A 23,599-nucleotide genomic window follows, 5' to 3' on the forward strand; every position below is an offset into this window, starting at 1 on the left:
CATGGTATCTCTTATGTGAGAAACCCAAAATATAAATAAGAGCAAAACAGAAGATAGATAATAGGAAGTAGGAAGATAGATCTTTCTCAAATAGGAAGAGGATCAAGAAATGCAGAGAGGGAGGGAGGTGGGAGGAGAGGGGGATTAAAAAAAGAATTAAGATGTGTTATGAACATTTACCACTCCCCACAAAGAATTTAATCATTACATGCTGCAAACATGCACTAACAAAAAATTAAACAAAAATAATTTCCAAAAAATACATTATATCATCTGAATCTCACAAAAACACAAACAGTATCATCATTGTTTTAAAGATTTTATAGATGAAGAAAGTGAGAACCAGAAAGGTTACTTGGTTTATCTGAAATTACAGAGTTAGTTAGTGCTAAGTCCAGGACACAGATACTCTATTAACCCACAACTTTCTCTGTCTTGGTTAGTACATGTTAGTATGATAAGGCTATTAATAACTGACTTTATAGCTGCTTGTGGTTAAGAGTTGAGAACAAAATCTACAGTGGCCACATCTCTTACATGACTATTTTACAACCTTTACAACAGAAGGCAGCTGGGTTCATGTGAAATATTTAAGAAAGTAAAATTGTATCAAAAAATCATTTAAAGTGTTGTTTTTCTGCCAATATGAAGAATTTTGGGCTCAAATCATTCTGATCATGAGTTTAAAAGCATCCTGTGTATGTTTAATGGATAGTCACACTCCCTTTCTTTCCCCAGCAGAAATTGGCCAGTGACTTATTGGAAAGAGTTATGTCTCCTTAGAGGGCTACTTCTAGTCTATTCCCTGGGATAAATCTATAGGAAAAGTTGGTTTCATTGTGGAAAATTTAACATTAATTCATTTACTCTGCTCATGCCTTTTTTTCTTTAATAGGGTCTTGCTAAGTCGCTAAATTGTCCAGTTTAGGTTCAAACTTTCAATCCTTCCGCCTCAGCCTCCCAGAGTGTTAGGATTGCAGGTGTGCACCACTATGCCCAGCTCCATTCTTGTTTATATTTAAAGATCAAAGAACATTTCCTTTCAATAAATAGAGTTATAGATATGGCTTGTTAAATATAATAGATAGGATTCAAGTCTCTATTCTGTCAATTTCTACCAATGACTTTGGGCAAGTTACTTAAAATCCCTGAGCCTTTGTTTCCTCGTTTATCAAACTAGTACTAACACTCATAAGGGTTATGAGAATTTCTTGTTGCCTACCCAGTATCTGTTCCCCTAATCTCTATTTAGGGGACCCCCTACCCTATTCTCTCTCCCCCTGGTCTTGTTGAGGCTGGATCACCTCAATCCATGAATATAGAACATGAATAACTCAGGACAGACTTCTAAGAACCCCTGGTCAGGAGGCCTCTTTAGAGCTGAGCACGTGACTGTGTCTAATTAGCACACATTTGAGCACTCAAGAGGAAGCTGAGTGGTGCTCCGAGTGCTGCTTTCTATTTCCTGATGAAATGGAGACACTGAGAGAATGTCTGGCTGGAGCAGCTCCAGCCATCTACCCCCACAGGGAACCTGAGAACAAAGCCAATGCACAAAGGAAGGTGGAGCCCAGCCAGCAGATGGAGGGAGACAAGGTGCTGATGACACTGTTTAAGTCTTCGTGTCTGAAGCCAGGCCTACACTTGGACTTCCCAGTTTATTGTGAATCAATAGATGCCCTTTGCATTTATACCTGTTTGTCTCAGACCAGTTTAGAAAATCCTAAATGATATTCTACCCAAATGTGGGAACTAAAAACAAATTAATATATTGTAAGGTACTTAGCAAAATACATATTATATTGTAAGTGCTTGATAAAGGTTAGCTTCTGACCAAGAGTTTAGTTTAGAAAAGAGAGGACTTCAGGCCTCTCTAAGCTACTTTGCTTTGGGAGTGCCATCTGGCCAGACTAAGGTCTGTTTCACTTTCCGACTTGTCCGGTGTGTTCCTTCCTGGGTGTTCTTCGCTGCAGTCAGCTCCTTGGAGCATTTGGTAAGGCCCTTGGTCTTACATTCTGGAGGCACCGCTGGGATCCCTGGGTGTGCTTCACTATAGTCAGCTCCTCGGAGCGTTTGGTAAGGACAGCGGTCTTTTGGAGGCCCCAGCAAGATGTCCGGGTAAGGAACCCCGGTTCAGCCGAGACTCTGTGGCGGGATCCAGCAGGAGACTCTCAGGCACAGACCTCAGAAAACCTCTGAAGGTAAGATTTTGGCCGGTTGCAACCGTTTGTTGTCAGGAGTGAGGTGGCTGACGGGCCGGTAAGCCTCCCCTGACCCCAAGGTTCCTGACAAGGAACAAGGGAAGATACAGTTTTGCTTTTATTGTGGCACCTGTTCATCTTGCCATTTATATGTTAGTGTCCTATCCGTTGTGTGTTTAATTTTGAATTTCTTTCCAAACCATCAAGGACAGAGATGGGAGGATCCTGCTCCAAGACTACCCCATTGGACTATTTCCTCACTAATTTTAAATTGGCTCCCCCCCCCTCCCCCCGAGCAGGAGGACAAATATGGGGTTAAATTTTCTCGCGGAAAACTTCGCTCCCTGTGTCAATTGGAATGGCCGGCCTTCGGAGTTGGATGGCCAGCCGGGGCTCCTTTGAGCCGAGCCTCTGCTGGGCGGTATGGAAAAGGGTAACCGGGTACCCTAGCCATCCTGATCAGTTTCCATATATAAATATCTGGGTTCAGGCTTGTCAAGAGCCTCCGGCTTGGTTGCAGCATTGTTCCTTGTGAACAAACTCTCGCATTTTGGTTATGGCCCCAAGGGAACCCCAAGAGGTCAAAGCTTGGGCTCCCAAGCCAGTGCTTTCACAAGATCCTGATCCCTTAGACCCCTTTGTAAGACCTCCACCCTGTGTGGAGTCCTCCTCCTCCTCTGATAAAACCGGCCCCGGATCTCGAAACCCTTTCTACCCTCCTCTTCCTGAAGAAGAAAAAAATCTCTGGATTCTGTAACCTCCCTCTCCCACACGCAAACAGGGGCCGCTTATGGTCCCAGCGGGGCTCCCACTGAAGGGACTAGTTCAGTTCCTCTTCTGCCTCTTAGGGAAATAGAACAGGGTCATTATGTCTATATCCCTTTCTCTACCAGTGATTTGTATAATTGGAAACATCAAAATCCCCCTTTTTCAGAAAAACCCCAGGCTTTAATCTCCCTCCTAGAATCTGTTTTTCATACCCATGACCCAACCTGGGATGGTTGTCAACAACTTCTCCAAGCCCTTTTTACCTCCGAGGAAAGAGAAAGGATCAGAGGGCAAGCCATAAAGTCGGTGTTAGGAGGAACGGAGGGCCCACTCGATGAACAACAGTGGGCCTGTATTGAGGCGCAACTTCCGTCCACCCGTCCCCCGTGGCAAGCTAATTCCTCGGGGGAGAGAGAAGCTCTCCACAGCTACCATCAGCATCTCCTAGCTGGCTTGAGGGGAGCCGCTTGAAAGCCTAGCAATTTGAGCAAGGTAAGCAAGGTCCTTCAAGGACCTGAGGAATACCCTTTCTGCCTTTCTGGAGCGTCTATTGGAAGCATACCAGACGTATACTCCAATTGACCCAGATGCCCCTGCAAATCGACAGGCAATTAATTTGGTTTTTGTTACTAGTCGGCCCCAGATATTAGGAAAAATTACAGCGAATGGAGGGGTTTGAGGGAGAAAACAAGGAAAAGTTGATGAGTGTGACAATGAAGGTGTTTAACAACAGAGATCCTTTTGAGGATAGAATGGCTATATTCTTGAAAAGGGAAAGAGAAGGCTGGCAGAGTCGAGAGTTTCCGCAATTCTCCAGATTCCGAAGCCAGGCTCAAAGAAACAGGTGCGAGAGTTCCTAGGGGTGGTTGGCTATTGCAGGATTTGGATTCCTGGCTTTGCTGAGATTGCCAAACCCCTGTACAAGGCCACTGCGGGAGGAAATACACCCCTCGAATGGACTGAGGCTTGCCAGCAGGCATTTCAATTGCTTAAGACTGCACTTGCATCTGCACCAGCCCTGGCATTGCCAGACTTAAACAAGCCCTTTACCCTGTATGTGGCAGAGAAAAATGGGGTAGCTAAGGGAGTGATTACTCAGCTTTTGGGCCATGGAAGCGGCCTGTGGCATACCTCTCAAAGAAGCTCGACCCAGTGGCCCCAGGGTGGCCTACTTGTTTGAGGACAGTAGCAGCAGTAGCTGCTTTAACCCCAGAGGCTGACAAATTGACCTTTGGACAGGATTTGACTTTGATCACTCCCCATGCCATTGAGCCCTTAGGCTCTGGAATTGGGAAAAGAAAAAAAGGATAAATATATTCACTGATAGCCGTCATGCTTTTGCCACCACCCACGTACACGGGGAAATTTATCAAAATAGAGGACTGTTGACCTCTGAAGAAAAGGAAATCAAAATTAAGACTGAGATATTGGCATTGCTACAAGCAATCTGGTTGCCTCGAGAGGTCGCCATCATCCATCGCCGCGGGCACCAGAAGGGGCTTAGCCCCGAGATGATTGGTAATAATGCTGCTGACCAGGCAGCAAAACAAGCTGCCCAAGAATCAGTGGGGAAGCAAATGGTTCTGCTTCCCATGCCGGTACTCCCAGAAAAACCTGAATACACTGATAAAGAAGTAGCAGAAATGAACAGAAGACGCTAGACTCAAGGAAAACATGGATGGTGGACGACTAAGGATGGAAAGGTGGTGCTCCCAGCCACTGTAGCAGATACGTTGCTGCGAGAACTACATGAGTCCACCCACCTCGGAGAGAAAAGGATGATGGCTGCCCTGCAACCTCATTTCGTCAGTGAGAGATTAGCCCAAAAGGCCCAGGACATGGTGAGACGATGCCCCACCTGCCTCAAGGTAAATGCAAATCCGGTCACCAGGCCCCCTGGGGTCCAACACAGAGGACTAACTCCAGGAGAACATTGGGAATTGGACTTTACTGAAATGAAGCCTGGCATGTATGGGTACAAATACCTGCTAGTTTTTGTGGATACATTTTCAGGATGGGTAGAAGCATACCCCACTAAGAGGGAGACAGCTGAAGTAACAGTTAAAAAGCTCCTGACAGAAATAGTTCCCCGTTTTGGTTTGCCCTTAGCTCTGGGGTCTGACAATGGTTCAGGCTTTACAGATAAGATATCTAAATTAATTAGTAATATTCTTGGAATAAAGTGGAATCTACACTGTGCCTATAGGCCTCAAAGTTCAGGACAGGTAGAAAGAACAAATCGAACTTTAAAGGAGATTCTGACTAAATTATGCTTGGAGACTGAACTAGGTTGGGTAGAGCTTCTCCCTTTTGCCCTCCTCCGAACGAGGTGCACTCCCATGCCTCCCCTCAATTTGTCCCCCTTCCAGATTGTTTATGGGTGATCTTCCCCAATCATTCCATTAATAGATGTAGAATTAAAGGAAAAGTTTTCCCACCTTAAACTCCTTAAATCCTTAAAAGCAGTTCATCGGCTTCAGTCAGAGCTACATGAGACATTACGAAAGAAAATGACTAGTCCAAATGAGAAACCTCTACAAACCTTTACCCTATAGGCCGGGAGATTTGGTTTTTATTTGCAGGTTTGATTCCAAGACCCTGGAACCTCGTTAGAACGGACAGGTTCCTGTTGTCCTGTCAATTCCCTTGGCGGTGAAGGTGGCTGGGCATTCTCCCTGGATACATCGCAACCATCTGAAAGCAGGACCCCCCACGGATGTCAAAAAGGACAAATAGAAGGTTATCAGCCAACCAGGTGACCAAAAGCTAAGATTCGAGCGGGTTGGAGGTGTTTTGCCTTCATGATAATATTGTCTGGGACACTGGCAGTATTGTCACCAAGAGGACTAGATCACACACAAAAATGTATGGATTCAATTGGCAAACTTGCTTAATTTGTCTGAATTCTGTCTAAATGTTATGTTGATGTAAATTTCCATCATGTATTGGGGACATGCCTCATGTCGTAAACCTAAGAATGCTGTCAAATTTATACACCCAAGGTAATTATGTCAAATAAGACTGAATGTGCTATATGTAAAAAGTGTATGACTAAGTGTCTGAGGATAAAATGATCAGAAGGGATGCCCTACCATATAAAACAGAAAATTGTATATAACAATTGCCATATCTCCCTGCCAATGGTTTTATACCTGTGAAGGAATAACCTTCAATTATATTCCGGCCAATTTAACCAAGAGTTACAAGAACAGAGACAGACAATCTTAGATAGTAGGGCAGCGATAGACTATTTGTTGCTCTTCCACCACCAAGGTTGTGAGAAAATAAAAAATATGATAGTTCAAAAATCAAAGAAAAGGTAAAACAATTGGAAGACTTGGCTCAAAGGGTACATAATGAAGATGGCTGGGACTTGTTCCAATGGCTAACTAAATGGTTGCCCAACCTACAATGGTTAAAACAACTTTTTCTGGTCATTATAGTTGTGTGTATATGCTTACTATTGTCATGCTGTCGTATACAATGGATGCCTAGTTTATATGTTAGATTACTTAAGTTGTAAAATCAGTGGGGAATGTGGGACTGCATAACTCTGTAATCATAAAACTCCCCTAGCCCCAACCACGATTGAATGTGAGTAAATAGATAAAGATGCTTGTTAGTTCCCGGACACTAGATAAGATCTGTATCAGCCATAATTATTCAACTCTTTGTTCAAAAACTGATGTTCGACACCGCTATCTATAGAACAATCTACAAAACATCTGCTGACCATTAGTACGTCAGGCTAATTAACATGCAAATGTAAGACCACTAACCTTTGTTCCCTCTTCTGTAAATTTTGCCTGTTAACTAAAAAGAGCCTCGGACTCTGGGCTGGTCGCCTCTCTAAGATACTTTGCTTTGGGAGTGCCGTCTGGCCAGACTAAGGTCTGTTTCACTTTCAAAAAAAAAGAGAGGACTTCATGCTTATTTTGTATATGACGAAAACTTTTCCAGGCATAGTAAAGGGCCAGTCTTATTGGTGGGTTGAATCCCATGAAGGAGGATATCAGAGATTCCAAGAAGACTTTCCTACTCCCCAAAACACCTTGGCACTGTTAGTCCCAGAGGTCAAAAATAGTTATTAATTCTTTTGTTTTAAGACCTTTAAAGAGCAGTTTCTTAGCTATAGCACCTGTGTAAGTGAAATTTTGATAGTGGCCTCTAGAGATAGCAGAGTCAACAAGGTGTCTGAAGAATCACAGAGGGGTGCAGCTATGCCCTGAGAACACAGGACTGAACATCCAACAATCTCCCTGCAGTCACCCTCAAGAAGTTCCAAGCTGTGATATTGTTTAATTTAAAGAAGGATACTTGGCTAAAATGACCTGGTGAACCTTTGATAAACAAGCCAGTCTTTCTCTTCTGCCTGGGGAAGCCCTCTGAATCTGTCTTTTGCTGCAGAAGTCCAAAGGAAACCAAAGACCACAGGAAGGTAGCAGTCAAGAAGCACTGGCAGCAGCCCAAAGGTGCAGAGCCAAGGAAAGGCTGTAGTGAGGAGAGAATCAAAACTTTTCTCTTGGCAGGTGTGTGTGAGGCAGGTACCTTGGCTACTTGTGATTCTTGGCCCATAAAGGAGATAGCTGGATACAAAGGATGGAGAAGCCGCCTGGACTGAGTACAGAGTAAATGTTTTAAAGTCCTGTCAGAACTAGGACACACATGCCCCTGGGTAAGGGCCTGAGTCATAATTTCAAAGAAATTAGGTGGAGCTGACTGGAAGCCACCATACAAACAACCTCAGATGGCCCATTTTAACTCTAGAGGTTTCGATTTCTTCCTCTCTTTCTTTTCTCTTTTTTCTTCCTTCCTTTCCTTTTTTTCCTTTTTTTTTTACTTGTAGTCTCATTTTTCTCCTTTTGAAGCATACATACTGCCAGCCACCAAAATCTCATTCTGCTGTTATGAGTAATTTTCACCTCAGACGCTCATTTTTGTGACTACATGGACATTTTCTACATCTTTTCACTTGCTAGCCAATACCCGTCAGGTAGCAGAACGTCAAAAGTTTGTACCACATGCTTCAGTTAAATGTCTCTAAGCCATTGCCAGGTGTCAGAGCACAAAGCTCCAGAGAAGGTAGTATTCTACTGTCTTAATCTGAGTGACTTGTGGAAATGGACCTTTTATAAGATTTTACACAGAATCAAAAGCAGCATAAACTTTTTGTACATTAATATTGTTTAAGGCTAAGTACCTGACACCTGAAATTATTTTGAATTTTCTTCCCATGCCCTGGGACAAATTACATTTTAGCATTTTCTACTTCATATTCTTTCATTCTTTCCATTTCTATCTTACTGTTTATGTTTAAGTAAATATTCTGTATGCCTCCCATGACTAGATACAAATTAGCATTTCTAAGTGTCCCTGTCTCTATGTAACATGCATAAGATAATCTGTCCAACAGCAAGAAAATGTATGCAAGATGACTAGACATGAAAGAGAATTATTGATCAGAGATACCGTGGGAAAAAACATTTTGAGACTAAACATCAAATTAGGGTATTAGCTTCCTCAAAAGCACATTCCAACAGGTGAGAAGAGGAGAAAGCAGAGGCTGGCTGACGTCCAGGGCATTTGCTCCTGTAGAGGGAAAGCACGATACTGCACACTAAGCACATAGCCTTTTGTTGTTTTGGTTTTTTCCCAAAAAGTCTTAAGGTGATTTCTATGACCTTGGCCAAGGATACTTTGTAGAGATTAATGATGGGCGCTGACAGTGCTAGCCCCTCCTCACAGCTGGCCCTCAGTCCCCAGCCACGCACGGGGGCCCCGGTCATGCCCTCCCTCCAAGGCTGTCGGTGTCACTGAAAGTGTGTTCCTGGCTTTGATTTCGAGAATCCTCCCTCTCCCCCTCAGATCTCAGTCATGTGGCATGAAGGCTTAAGACAGTACGCAAAGGTGTGCAGAGGGAAATTGTGACACTTCCCTGACTTGCCCATTGCTGTAGCTTTGGATTCTGGCAGGTAGAACAGCCGGAAACCTGGAATCATCCTATCCAAATACACTCCAACTTGGCAGACTCCAGCTTGTACTGTCATGAAGTCTGACCCATTGTCACAAGGCAGCCATCTTGGAGGAAATTGGCCCCTTCTGCTTGGATTGTTGGAAAGGGTTGCGTACAGCTTCGCTTTCTACACTAATTACATAGCATTATTCCAGCATGTTTTCCATTTCCCACTCCTGATTTCTGGCTTCTCAAAGGTGACTTCTTGCAGGCCCACTTGCTTCTTCTAGAGAACAAAAGTAAGGGCCTCCCTTCCTAACTGCAGGCTCTCTATACTACACCTCAGTGTACACACTTGCTGCTGTCTCATTCCTTTGTATCCCCCTGTTTGTAACCTTTGGAATGGAAATGTCTATCTTGTGCCATTGAATGCTGGACGTGTTTACCTTTCTTTTCATTTGTACAGGGGCCTGCAGCTAAGAGTTTACCTTAAATCTCAGAGGAGACTTTGGACTTGGATTTTTCAGCAATGCTGAACTGTTAGGACTTCGCCAACTCTTAGAGATGGACTAAATGCCTTTTGTGTAAAGGAATGTACATGAGTCTTTGGGGGGCCAGGGGCAGAATGTTATGGTTTGGGCCTAGATATCCCCCCAAAGTCTCATGTGGTCATAGGTGGCTGAATCTAGAGTGTGCGGTGCTAGGATTAAGGGTGTGTGATTACTAAACCACTACAAGTGAGTGATTGGTTTGGCACTACCATAATCGCCGTAGTCTGAATAAGATAAAAGGGGCAGAAAGACACGATTAGGGTCCCTTGTTGTTTTTGCTGTCTTCTGCTGCCATGAAGTGTTGCCCCTTGGCCAATCTGTCTTGGAGCCAGTCAATTATGGACTGAAACCTCTACAAACTGTAAGCCAAATAAACCCTTTCCTCTCAAAAAGGAAAATGGTAGCAGGAAAAGTTCCTGTTTTTCTCCATCCCTTCCTTTGTAACTTGGATTCTGTCATATGAAGACATGATATCTACATTTGTAGTAGTCATATTATGACCATGAGAATCCCGAGGAGAAAAGAGAAAGGAAAGAAAATGATGGGGTCTCCCACAGCATCACAGAGTTGCCAAACCACTTATAAGATTGTCTACCTTAGAACATTTAGCTAAAAAAAAAAATGCAAAAAAAAAACCCCAAATGGTTAAAGCTATTACTAGTTGTATTTACATTTATATTTATCATAACTGCTGTCTTGCCAAGGATGACTTTTGTATATATGGCTAAGGGATTTGGGCCTTATCATGAAGAGAACTGGGAGCTACTTACTAGGAGATTTAAGTAGGGAAATGAGTTGTAAACTATGTGCCTAAAAATCATTACCCTGGCTGCTGTGTGCAGAATGGAATGGCAACAGGAAACCAAGGCAGAGAGACCAGTTATGAAGTTACTGAAAACCATGCAAGAGATTAGGTTGAACGCTGAGCAATTATAATTGGGGAGCAAGTCTAAGGTTATTATTGAATCAAAATAACATAATTTAGTAATTATGTGGGTGTGAGAAGTGGGGAAGATAGGACCCTCAAGGATGGCTCCAGGCTTCTAGCTTGGTTGACAGATTTGGCACAAATTCTGGCTTTGCCACAAGCTAGTCAAGTGATTCTAGGCTAGTTTCCTTATTTCATGAAGGTGTGATTAAAAATATGGTAGCAGTTCGACCAATGTCTCCTGACAGCACAACCTTCCAGGAGTCCTTTTATTGCTGAGAGGACTAAAAGGGTTCAGGATGATCACTCTGGGCAAGCAAAAAAAAAAAACCCTGTTCCTTTATTGAGGCCTTGGATCTATTTGTGCAGAACTAGGTAATGGGTAATTTTAATTATTGCTCTGCCTTTTCAGCTTAAACTGACAACAGTTAAAAAAAGCTCAAAGATGCATGGGTAATCCAAGTATATAGATTAAAACCAGCAAAACATTTCTCACACACTGTCAAAAGTTATTCTTTACTGAAGTTCTTATTCTTGTCCACATCCTCTTGAGTTCACTAGTGGGCATGGAAGTCTTTATCATTCAAATCTGCTAACTGCAAAGGGGATCAATTTGCATTCACACAGACTCTGTTACAGTACTGGGGATTTAACACAAGCCTTAAGTACTAAGCTACATCCAAACCCTTATTTTTTATTTTGAAACAGAATTTCACTAAGTTGCTAAATTGCTCAGGCTTGAACTTGCAATGTTCCTGCCTCAGCCTCACATAGTGCTGGGATTGCAAGCATGGGTCACCACACCTGGCTCAACCCTGTTCCTTTTTCATGAGGGTTAGAAACAACAGAACAGCTAGATGAAAGTGATGTTCTATCCCTGGGGGTGGGGAATGATGTAAACCAGGCACAAAGTAAGGAGACTGTTGCCAGGATACATGCCTGCTGGGTGGCAGAGGTCACAGAACCATGGAAAGGGTTACACAAATGACTAATTAGTTTTGTTTTTGTCCTATAGAAGGATTGCCTGTGGTTCACCAAGATTTACTACGGTCCAGACACTTAATCTCTCCCACCCTTATACCACATTTTATATTAGTTTTCCACATGATCTCACTTTATAGGGGAAGAAGTTGAAGAGAGCAAAGGCCCAGACCTGTCCCTCTAGTCTGTGTGACTCTGCAGGGTCAGCCTTGTCTCTACCTTCCACCCCACCCCCAGAGTTACTAAAGGCTCTGTTGCAACCGCATCATAATTCAACATTTCCCTTTGTCAACCATGCATATTTCACTCACACACTTAGAGGTGTTGTTTCTGCTAGTGCTCCCCAATAAAATTTCTGCATGTGTCAAAAAACAAAAAGGAAAAATAGAGCTAGATAGTAAAGTGGTAAAAAATAATTTTACTTAGGAACTATTGTAATTGGAAGAAAAGAGACCTCAGTATAGAGCTGGGCTCAAGTCTGAATATAAGGACAAATGAGGCGTTATAGCCAAGGGGCGGGTTGTGGGTTCCGTAGATGGAAAATGACTAATATGAAAAATCAGAGGTCAGAGGGATTCTGGCTAAAACAACTTGACATGATTTTTGATGAATACAGACCAGGGTGATTAGATGTCATGTGGGAGAGAGTAGGGGAATGAGGGAGGAATTTGATCAGATATTGAGAATGGTGAATTCTCTCTAAAGGATTCTTGCTAAATCAGGGTGATGCAAGCCAAACAAGGAAAGACTTTGAAGCTCGTGCATGGTCCAAGCCCAAGTGAGGAGACAGCTTAGAAGAATCTGCCTAAATTTTACCAAGGAGAGACTCTTTGCAACCTGCAAATTTCTGTCTGTCTCCTGGGGAGCCTGACCTATGACAGCAACATGGACTCATCAGTCAACTCTATTTTACTAGGTACCCAGACACACAAACTGTTCCTACTGTCACCATTTTATTATGTTTCAAAAGATACTTTTAGTTGATCAGTAGCAAAATTCAATCTCTCTGAGATCCAGAATTCAGAACTGAAAAATAACAACTTAGCAAAGAAAAAGAAAAGAGAAGTAGATTGCTGGGAATCAGGAAAGAACTGAGAAGAATTAGAAGCTAAGGGAAGTTGCAAAGATGGTCCACAATGTAGAGAAAAGAATGAAACAATCTGGACTCTTTCCCTGGGCCATGGCTCATGAGGAGGGGAGACACAGTGACTGAGTGAAAGACAGCCACAGGAGACAGCTATAGACAGGAATGGGGCCAGAAAGAGATTCCCTGAGGAGTTTAAACTCAGGCCAGGAAGGACATGGGCCCTGCCCCCTGCAGTGAGAAGCCAGGCCCTGCTTGAGTTGCGGGCAGAAATACCCAGGGTTTGAAAATGGTGATGGCATTAAGTACCTGAACCTTTGTCATGTTGCCTACATCCAGCACAGATCAGAGGTCTGATAGCCTTCTCTACCAACGTGAGCGAGGACGCATCTCAGCCTGGACATGACCACAGCCTGGAGTAAACAGAGGAGGTGCATTTGCCTGTGTGGGACTCACCTCACAAACCCGGAGGCCATAAGGCTAGGCAGAAAAACCATGACTTGCTAGACTTCAAAACTAGATCCTTGAAGGAAACTACTCATTCAAAAATAGAGAGAAGTTTTTTCTGGTTTTGGATTCCTTCCTTTTGTTCTTCTTCTTTTTCTTACTTCTTTTCTTCTTTTCCCTTTTGTTTTCCTTTCATTTTTCTATTTTTTATTGTCCATATGTTTTCTTCTATCTTCTATTTCTCATGTATTTTTTTCTGTTACCTTTATAAATTGTATAAATATCCTTCTACCTTTTAACAGGATCTTTTGTTTCACTTTTCTCTCTTCCTTCTCATCTCCCAGTATTTAATGTTTCAAACTTTTCTTCTTGCATTCTCCCATTCTCAACCTCCTCTTTAATAGTATAACCATTAAGCTTTATTAATCTTTAGATAGTTAACTCTATGTTACTGCTGTTGGATTCTTTTCTGTCATTAGTGGAGGTGTAGTTGTTGCATTTAGTAGATATCTGTTGTATGTCAATATTTCATTTGTCTTAGTGTTTATACCACCTCCCTGCTTTCTATCATCTATCCTTTATTTTCCTTTTTTATTTATAACTTGGGTTTCTCAGATAAAAGAAGCCATGTGATATTTAAGCTTGTGTGTCTGCTTTATTTCGGTTAACATTATGGTCTCAAGGTACATCCATTTTCCTTCTTTATGGCACAGTAGTACTTCATTGTGTAAACTACCACATTTTCTTTATCCATTCATTTGTTGATGGACATATAGGCTGCTTCCAACATTTAGCTATTGTGAATTGTGCTGCTATAAACATGGATATGCATGTTTCACTGTAATATGATGTCTTTAACTCTTTTGGGAAGATCCAAGAAAGGGTGGGATAGAATTTCTAGTTTTAGTTTTTTGAGAAATCGCCATACTGTTTTCCATGGTGGTTATATAAATTACATCCCCACCAAAAAGGTAGAAGTGAGATGAACAATTACTTCACAGAAGAAGCACAAATAGCCAATAAATACATGAAGAGATGTCCAACACTGCTGGCCATTAGAGAAATGCAAGTTAAACAACACTGAGATTCTACTTTGCTCCAGAAAGAGTGGCTATCATCAAGAAATCAAATAATAGCAAATGATAATGAGGATGTGGGCAGAAAGGAACCCTTCTACAGTGTTGGTAGGAATGTAAACTAGTACAAGCACTATGAAAATCAGTATGGTGATTCCTCAAAAAAACAAAAACTAGAAATTTCATTCCACCCAGCTATTCCTCTTCTAAATATCTCCCCAAAAGAATTAAAGATACAATATTATAGTAATACATGCATATCTATGTTTATAGCAGCACAATTCACAATAGCTAAATCTTGGAAGCAGCCTATGTGTCCATCAACAAATGAATGGATAAAGAAAATGTGGTAGTTTACACAAAGAAGTACTACTGTGCCATAAAGAAGGATAAACTCGAGTCATTTGTAGGAAATGGATAAACCTTGAGACCATAATGTTAAGTGAAATAGATCAGACACACAAGCTTAAATATTGCATGGTTTCTGTTATACGAAAAATCCCAAATATAAGTAAAGAGCAAAATAAATGGTAGATAACAGGAAATAGCAAGATATATTTTTTGTATTTGGGAAGGGGGTGAAGAGATGGAGAGGGGTAGGGAAGGGGATGAAAAAGAATTAGGACATGTCATGTACACGCGCCAACTTCCTGTGAGGAATGTGATCATTATGTGCTACAAACATGTACTGATAAAACATAAGTAAAAGTTGGCAAAGGAAAAAAATTTAATTTAAAAAATAAATAAATTAAAAATAAAAGAAAAAAGAAATCATGCAATATTTATGCTTGTGTGTCTGATTCATTTCACTTAACATTATTGTCTCAAGGTACCAGCTATTTCTTAGACAGAGGATTAATATATAGAATATATAAAGAACTAAAAAAAATAAGATCCCTCCCCAAAATGACTCAGTCAAAAAATGGACAATTGAAATTAATAGACACTTCTCAGAAGAAGTACGAATAGCCAATAAATACATGAAGAAAATTTCAACATCCCTGCTGTGAGAGAAGTGCAAATTAAAACTACACTGAGAGTCCATCTTACTCCAGAAAGAATGACTACCTGCTTTATTTCTGCATATGGATATCCTGCTGTTCCCATGTCATTTGTTGAAAAAACTATCCTCACTGAAAGGTATTGGTACCTTTGTTAAGAATCAGCTGATCAGAAATGTATGGGTTTATTTCTGGGCTTCTAATTCTACTCCATTGTTCTATATATATGCCTTTATGGCAATATAACACTGTCTTGATAACTGGCTTTTTGTAATAACTTTAAAATAGAATATGTGGTATAGAGATCTCTGATCACCATTTACATTTCACTGATACTTAATTGGTATAAATGTGCCATGCTCCTTCTCTCCAATTAAAAAAATTAAATGCTAGGGGCCTGGGATTTAGCTCAGTGTTTTCGCCGCCTGCTGCGCAAGCGCAAGGACCTGAGTTCGATCCCCAGTACCAAATAAATAAATAAATAAATAAATAAATAAAATTTAAAAATTAAATGCTGGGCGGGGGGTTTAGCTCAGTGGCACCCTGCCTACCTTACAAGCGCAAGGTCCTGAGTTCAATCCCCGATACCAAAAAAAAAAATTGAATGCTTTGAATTAAATAACTTTAGTTTAATAAATAAAGAAACACAAATCACTGCTTAGATAAAGACTTATATGATAGGACATAAAAAGAATGAACCATAGAGAAAAAATTTGATAAATTGGACTAATCAAAACTCAAAACTCTGCTCTTTGAATGCCACTAAAAGATAAGCCACAGATTAGGACAGAATATCTGCCAAACATATCTAATAAAAGGTTTGTTTGCAGAACATATAAAGCATTCTCACAAAGCAAACAACTCATCTTTTAAAGTGGACAGTGGATCCCTTCATCAAATGTATTAAAGATGCTCAATGTCATTCATTATTGGGGAAATGCAAATGAAGACTACAATGAAATATTACTATACTTTCACTAGGATGGCAAAATAACAAACAAATCTCCAATAATACCAAGTGCTGAAAGGATGTGTGTAAAATGAATGCTGAGACACGGCTGATAGGAATACAAAATAGTTTAGTAATGTTGGATAGCAGTTTTGCAGTTACCATATGACTCTAAACATAGTTACCATATGATAAAGAAATCCTACTCCTCACTATTCAACATGCATTCACAACAAAGACCTGTGCACAAGGGTTTCATGAGCTTATTCTTTTTTTGTGGGGAGGGTACCAGGGATTGATCTCAGGTCCTTGCACTTATGAGGCAGGTGGCGGAACCACTGAGCTAAATCCCCAGCCCTTTATTCTTCATTACCCAAACCTGGGACCAATCAAAATGACCAAGTGATGAATGGAGAAAAAATGTAGTACTACCACACAGTGGATTATTACTTAGCAATTAAAGGGATAAATTAATAAAACACACAACAAGTAGGATAAATAAAAATAATTATACTTAGTGAAGCAACCCAGACACAAAGGCTCTATACTGTATAACTATATGACTTTCTAGAAAAAAAATTAAAACCATAGGAACAAAAATCAGTGTCAGGGTCTGGAGGGGACTTGATTTCAAAGGTGCAAGAAGGAATTTGGGAAGGAATGATGAAAATATACCCTATCTTGATGATGGTTATTATACTACTGTGTACATTTCTCAATCCACATAAAACAATAATGAATTTTACTCTATTAAATTGTCCTCAGTAGCCTAATCCTAAAAAACAAAACAAACAAAAAAAACCTTAATGAATTATCCCTATTCATTCTGGGGTTTTTGTTGTTGTTGTTGTTGTTGTTGTTTGGTTTTACAAATGATTAGTGAAAACATCTGCAACTCTGGTCTGTAGATATGAAGGGAATGAAGTAGAGCAGGTGGTAGTTATCAGATCAGGGAGGGGGTTTTCTGGTCAGGTGGATTCTAGAGCATGTGTTTGGGCTGAAGAGTTTTGAGAGGACAGGCCAAAATTACTGAAGAATGAAGGGAACTGATTGATAAAGAATTAATCAGAATTCATGGTGGCAAACAACAGAGACCCGATTCAAACAATCTTAAGCAAAAGTGAAGTTTTGGACTCACATAATTGAAAATCCAAGGTTTTAAAAACAATATTGTCAGTATTCTATTTCTGCATTTCATGACATCATTTGCTTCTTAGCCTTGTTCTTGGCAGACTCACTCCATGTAAGATGGCCAGGCTGATACTGGCGGTCATATAGCTGGAGTCCCAGAAAAAACCTCTCTGTCCTCCAGGATTCTATTCACCATGGAAACAGACTCTGGCTTTGTTTGGGAATGGGTCCACCTGTGCTAGTAAAAGCAAAGCCACATTATTGGCAGCCCAAAGCACAAAGGAAGAGAAAATAGGAATTAAAAAATGAAGGAATGCCTCAAAGGGGATAAAAGGCAGTAGCGATTTTACAGACCCACATATTTGGAAGAGGATTGAATTCAAAGGACAAATTATCCTGCTTTGAGGATTCCTCCTCTGATAGCTATATATACATATATATGTGTGTGTGTATATATATATATGTGTGTGTGTATATATATATATATATATATATTTTTTTTTTTTATGTCAATTTGACTGGGCCAAAGGGTGCCCAAATAGCTGGCTAAACATTGTTTCTGTGTGTGTCTCTCTGGAAGACATTGGCATTGATGGTAAGACTGAGTAAAGATCTTTCCTTACTGCCGTGGAGGGGCAACCTCCAATACATTGAGGGCCCAAACAGAACAAAAAGGCAGAGGAAGAGCAAATTTTCTCTCTCTTCTTGGGCTGGGACATCGATCTATTGTCTGCTGTTGGACATCACAACTCCTGATTCTGGGGCTTTTAACTCCAAGACTTATACCAGTGGTTGTCGGGCCTCCAGATCTGAACTGAATTATACCTAGGGCTCCAGCTTGCTGGCAGCAGATGGTGAGACTTCAGCTTCCATAAGCACATAAATAAATTCACGTTATATATGCATACGTATTTATTTTTATATATCCTATTGGTTATATTTTGCTGAAGAACCCTAATGCACCTTCCTTTGAGACAGATGGGAATGAGGTAAGAATGGGTGAAATGAGGAAAGATCAGGGCTTTACTGGGGAGAGAAGAATGTGGTTAGGAAAATGAGGCCATCCACAGCTATCAGTCCCTATTTTCTCCATCAAGTAAGAAGTGAGGACTTTCGCTGAGAGTAAACGGTAGGGAACTTGTAAAGAGTGGTGCAATGTTTAGAAGAGAGAATTTGGGGAGTGGAAATACAGGGACAAATAAAAGGACAGCCAAATGGTACTGAAGTTGGAGAGAAAAACTACCCATCACTCAAGGTTCAGTTCAAATATGTTCTCCATAAAACTGGGCCCCATTTGGGGCTGGGATGTAGCTCAGTGGTGCTGTGCCTGCCTCACAAGTGCAAGGTCCTGAGTTAGATCCCCAGTACCAAAAAGACAAAACAAAACAAAACAGGACCCCATTGGAAGGTGTCTCACAATCCTCCAAGCTTCATGGTATTTGAGGTATTTGAGCACCAAGTATCCTGACAGCTACCATAATCAGATTCCTGAGTTTGTAGACTTGATTGTTTGGACGTGAGTCCAGAAACTAATTTCCCAAGGTTCCTGAATTTTGAAATGCAAGTTGTAAATGTTGGGGTAGAAAAGAATTTATTCTAAAAAATATCAGAATCATTTAGTTTTTGAATTTGGTTAGCAAAAGGTTTGATAATGAGTTTGATCATTGAGGATAATACAGGGGTGTGTGTGTGTGTGTGTGTGTGTGTGTGTACCTATACCTCTTAATTTGCTTCAACATCATACTTTTTTTTTTTGGTACTGGGGATCGAACTTGGGACCTTGCGCTTGCCAAGGCAGGTGGTGGAACCACTGAGCTAACCCCCCGGCTCTACATCATACTTTCTTAAAGGCAAACCTCCTACCTGACTAATCTTTATGTTTCCACAGATCCTAATGTAGTGTTTTCCATGTGCCGAGTACATCTGTTGAATGAATAAATAAAACTTCCAGTCTCTCCTTTCCCCGCTTTCCTTTGTTCCTACTAAACTTTACTTTCCATTAAGATAATTTAAGGTAAAACCAAAAGAATAACTTTAAAGAAATGCCCTTGTAGTCGGAACTGCTTCCAACTGCAATTATAATCACTTGCTTTTCTTTTTCTGCCCCTCTTATGAGAGAAAATGTGAATTTCAGGAGATGAATTCTGCTGCTCGTGTACAATATTCTGGCTTCTAGTCAAATGGACATTGCATGAGCATGTAAAATCCCTTTGTTCACCGCACAAATGAATTCATTTAAGCTGTACACAGTTTCAATTTCTTATTATCTTTTGGGAGGGTAGAGCATTAGGGAATGTAAAGGTATCATTATTGTGCAAAAACTGCTGAACAAGGAATACCTGAGTGGTAAACAACTCCTTGAACCGCCTTAGTACATCTGAGATAAGGGAATCCATTGTTTATTGCAGCTGAAACCTGTTTCCAATACGAGGATTATACATGCCTTGCTTAAAAAGGAACAATAATAACATGTAACCTTGAGCATACACTTACAACTCTACTGCTTGTTTTTCATTTTTAACTGAATGCTTAGACAAGACTGACTCTCCTTAACTCAAAAAAAATTAAAAGATTTTTATAATAGCTGAAAAGTCTTTGTTTCTTCATCTTTATGTGTAAATTAGGCTGACATTAACAGGTTGGTATTTAATAAATATTCATTGAAGGAGTGGGTGAATAAAGAAACACAGACTCCACTGGTAGGGATTAATACAAACATTTTCCTAGGAGGAGACAGACAATAACGTCTCTAGACTCTATCTTTTATAAGCACCCTAGAATTATGTTAATAAGATCAGGAATTTGGAAAAAGAGACAAAACACAAACTCTGCAAATGGACTGCATATAGAGTTTAACCAAGTCCAAAGTGAGTGCATCCATATTTCAATTTAAACAGACATAAATATTATGTGTCTAACTAGAAACTCACAAAGAGGCAAGACCATTGGATTTAAGTTCTATCTGTACTGCTAGCTCTATGGTTTTTGATGTGTCATGCCATTTTCCTGAGCCTGTTCACCATTCATAAAATGAATATATTTCATATATTCTTTATGAGAATTAAATACTTGCTAAATTTGGATCTTAAATGTCCCTCAAAGTTCCCTGTATTAAAGGTTTGTTCCACACTGGCACTGTTGCAAGTGATAGACACTTGAAGAGATGGAGCCTAGTGGAGATCTTCTAGTCACTGGGGATACACCCTCAAAGGGGATAGTAGGGGATAGTGGGTTCCCACCTCTCTCTCTCTCTCTCTCTCATTCCCAGTCATAAAGTGAATGACTTTGCTTTGCTACATGCTCTTGCTATGATGTTCCACCACAGGCCCAAGCAATAGGGCCAACCAGTCATGGTTTGGACCTCCAACACTGAGTCAAAATAAACCTTTCCCTTTATGAGTTCTTATCTTAGGTATTTTGTTACAGAAAGCTAACACAGAAAATTGATGGTGAGAAATGGGATTATTACTGTGACTAAACCTGATGTTGTGGAAGAGCCTTTGAAACTGGTTTGCAGGAGGAGTATTAAAAAAGTTTCAAGCAGCAAGTTAGAGAAAACCTTCCATTACTGTAAGTGAAACTTAAACAATAAATCTAGTGAGGGTTTAAAAGAACAAAATGCTGATATAAATGTGGACAGTAAAGGTCAGGCTGATGAGGTCTCAGATGGAAATGAGGATTTTATTGGGAAGTGGACTAAAGACTTTTTTTGTTACATAGTGGCAAAGATTGGATGCATTATGCCTATGCCCGGAAACTTTGTGAGGGCTGAGCTTACAAGAGACGTCCTGGTTTATCTGGTGGAGGAAATTTCAAGGTGGCATGGCATTCAGGCAGCAGCATGGATATTACTGGTTGCTATTAGCCAAATTACAGTGAGAATTATCAGCAAAGAGGAGCACAGTGGAAAAACTGGGGATGTAAAGTTCTGACCATGAAGGTTTCATTTGCAGTTGCTAGTACTATTAGAAAAAAGGCATGTAGCTAGATGTAAGGCAACATACCTGTGATCCCAACTACTTGGGAGGGTGAGGCAGGAGAATCACAGGTTTGAGGCCTGCCTGAGCAACTTAATGAGACCCTGTCTCAAAATAAAATTTATAAAAGGGATGGGGATACGCAGGAGGTTGTACCTCAGTGGTAGAATACTGTTAGGTTCAATCCTTAAAGGGTTTGGGGAGCCATGTGCTTTACATTAGGACAATAGAAAAGATGCCTTAAGGACATCTCAGAAATTCACAAGGCCACGTCCATAAGGACTTTCATTTGAGAAGAGAACCCCGGGGTCCCCTGCTTACCTAGGACCATCTAAGGAACTGCTGACGGCAAGTCAATGTAGCAGCCATTCTCTATGTGGGTTCTAGTACAGCTCTCATGGGCCACAGAACTTTATGTTATCCATATGAGGCTAGTTTTGCCAGCATACACAATGCAAAAGTTATAGAGTCATGCAGATTTTCATCAACCTTTCAAAGGAGAGCTGGGGATTTAGCTCAGTGGTGCCGCTGCCTGCCTTGCAAGTGCAAGGTCCTGAGTTCAATCTCTGGTACAAAAAACAAAACAAAACAAAACAAACCAACAAAAACATTTCAAAGGAAGGCATGAAGCCAAATGTGGTGGTACAAGCCTGTAATACCAGCACACTGGGAGGCTGAGACAGGATCACATAGTCAAGCTTAGCCTGGTCAACTTAGTGAGATAGCAAGATCTTGTCTCAAAAAGAAAAAAAGAGAGAAAGAAGGGAAAGAAAGAAAAAAGGCTCATAGCCCAGGTAGACTGTATAGTAGGATTGCCATTCCTGCAAGCAGCTCTTGACAGTACAATGTATGGAGTTTTAGAGAGAAGCTGAAGCTGCAACAAAGACTCCCAAAAGTTAAAGATACCAGGAATTTGGAATGCCTGCTGAAGGAAGCTGCAGGCTATAATGGAAAACCTGTCCAAGAGAAAGGCCATGTGGACTGTGGCTAAGAGAGATGTAAGGGTGGGACTGTCAGAGCTCTTGGGGGCCTGTATTACACCACAGTGTGCCCCAGATGGAGCCCTGGAGATTTCATGTTTTCCCTGCTAGGTTTTGGTCTTGCTTTGCTCTGATCCCTCTTTTCTATTCCCTTATTCTTTCCTTTTGGAATGGGAATGTTTATCCTATGCTACTGTATGTTAGAAGTGTGTAACTTTCTTTTCTATTTTTACAGGGGCTCACAATTAAGTTTGCCTTGAATCTCAGAAGAGACTTGAGACTTGTGCTTTGGAGTAATGCTGGAACTGTTAAGACTTGGGAATTCTTGGATGTGTTAGTTACTTTTCTCTCATTGCTGAGACAAAAATACCCAACATCCAAAGTTAGAAGGGAAGGAGTTTATTTGACTTACAGTTTGTATAGGTTTCAGTCCATAATTGGTCAGCTCCAGGGCAGGGATGAAAAACAGGCATGGCAGAGCAGAAACAACATGGTATGCACAAGGTAGCAAAGGTAACCAGAGAGCTTCAGTTCATGGTGGTGGAAGATAGCAAAAGCAACAAGGGAAACTTAACAGCGTCTCTCTGCCCCTTTTTATCTTATTCAGACTACTTAGGGTGGATAGCACTCACACCTTTAATCCTAGTGCCCTTGAGCCTAGCATTGCATCATGAATCAATTCCAGCTTTACACACTCTAGGCTTTAGGGGGACATCTAGACTTAAACCATAACATTGGAAATGAATTTAAATGTATTTTGCATTGTGAGATGGACAGGAGCATTTAAGATCTGGAGCGGAGTGCTATAGTTTCCATTTTAAATGTTTCCAAAATGCTCATGTGTAAAAGGCTTGTTACCCAGCTTGGTGCTATTGTGAGATGGTAGAACTTTACAAGATGGGGCCTAGTGAGAGGTCTTCTCCTCAAAGCAGGTGTGCCCTCAAAGGAGACCCTGAGATCCCAGTCCTTTCCTTTCTGTTTGTTGTTGTTGTTGTTCCTAGACATGAAGTGAATGACTTTGTTCTACCAGGTGCTTGAGTCATGATGTACCACAATAGGTCCAAAATAATGGGAACAATCAATGATAGATTGAAACTTTCAGAACTTTGAGCCAAAATAAACCTTTTCTCTTTATAAGTTAACTATCTCAGGTATTTTATTGTAGTAACAAAAAGCCAACTAACATGATACTACATATAAAAACTGGCAGGGGTGAGCCTAACATATTTATTCACTCAGTACACATTTATGTGTCAGGCATTAGGGATACAAAAACAAAAAAGACAAGATCATAACCCTTAAAAAGTCATAGTTTAATGTAAAAAACCTAGAAATAAATGAGTACAGACATAATTATGGATGGTGTGTTAGAGTAGAATGAGGAACAATGTCAAAATCAGGTTGAGGAACCCAAATTAGGGAACCTGGATTGAGGAACCCAGACTGGGGAGTCAGTGCTGAAGCTGAGATTTAAAGATGGAGTGTCTTAGTTACTTTTCTCATTGCTGAGAACAGATACCAAACACCTACAAGTTAAGGGAGGAAAAGTTTATTTAGCTCACAGTTTGTAGA

General features: G+C 40.7%; 1 long non-coding RNA gene across 1 annotated transcript in view; it reads right to left on the reverse strand.

Annotated features, from left to right (window-relative positions):
* The window catches only part of LOC110350943 (uncharacterized), a 44,223-nt gene extending 27,009 nt beyond the window's left edge, over positions 1-17,214 (reverse strand). Inside the window, exon 1 of the long non-coding RNA XR_002397905.2 lies at positions 17,078-17,214. This is a non-coding gene — a long non-coding RNA (uncharacterized LOC110350943). The remainder of the gene's footprint in view (positions 1-17,077) is intronic.
* Positions 17,215-23,599: the final 6,385 nt, after the last annotated feature.

The sequence above is a fragment of the Heterocephalus glaber genome, unplaced genomic scaffold (genome assembly GCF_053883595.1).
Source record: "Heterocephalus glaber isolate CG9 unplaced genomic scaffold, H.glaber_assembly_v1.0 deba00001600, whole genome shotgun sequence".
NCBI lineage: Eukaryota > Metazoa > Chordata > Mammalia > Rodentia > Bathyergidae > Heterocephalus > Heterocephalus glaber.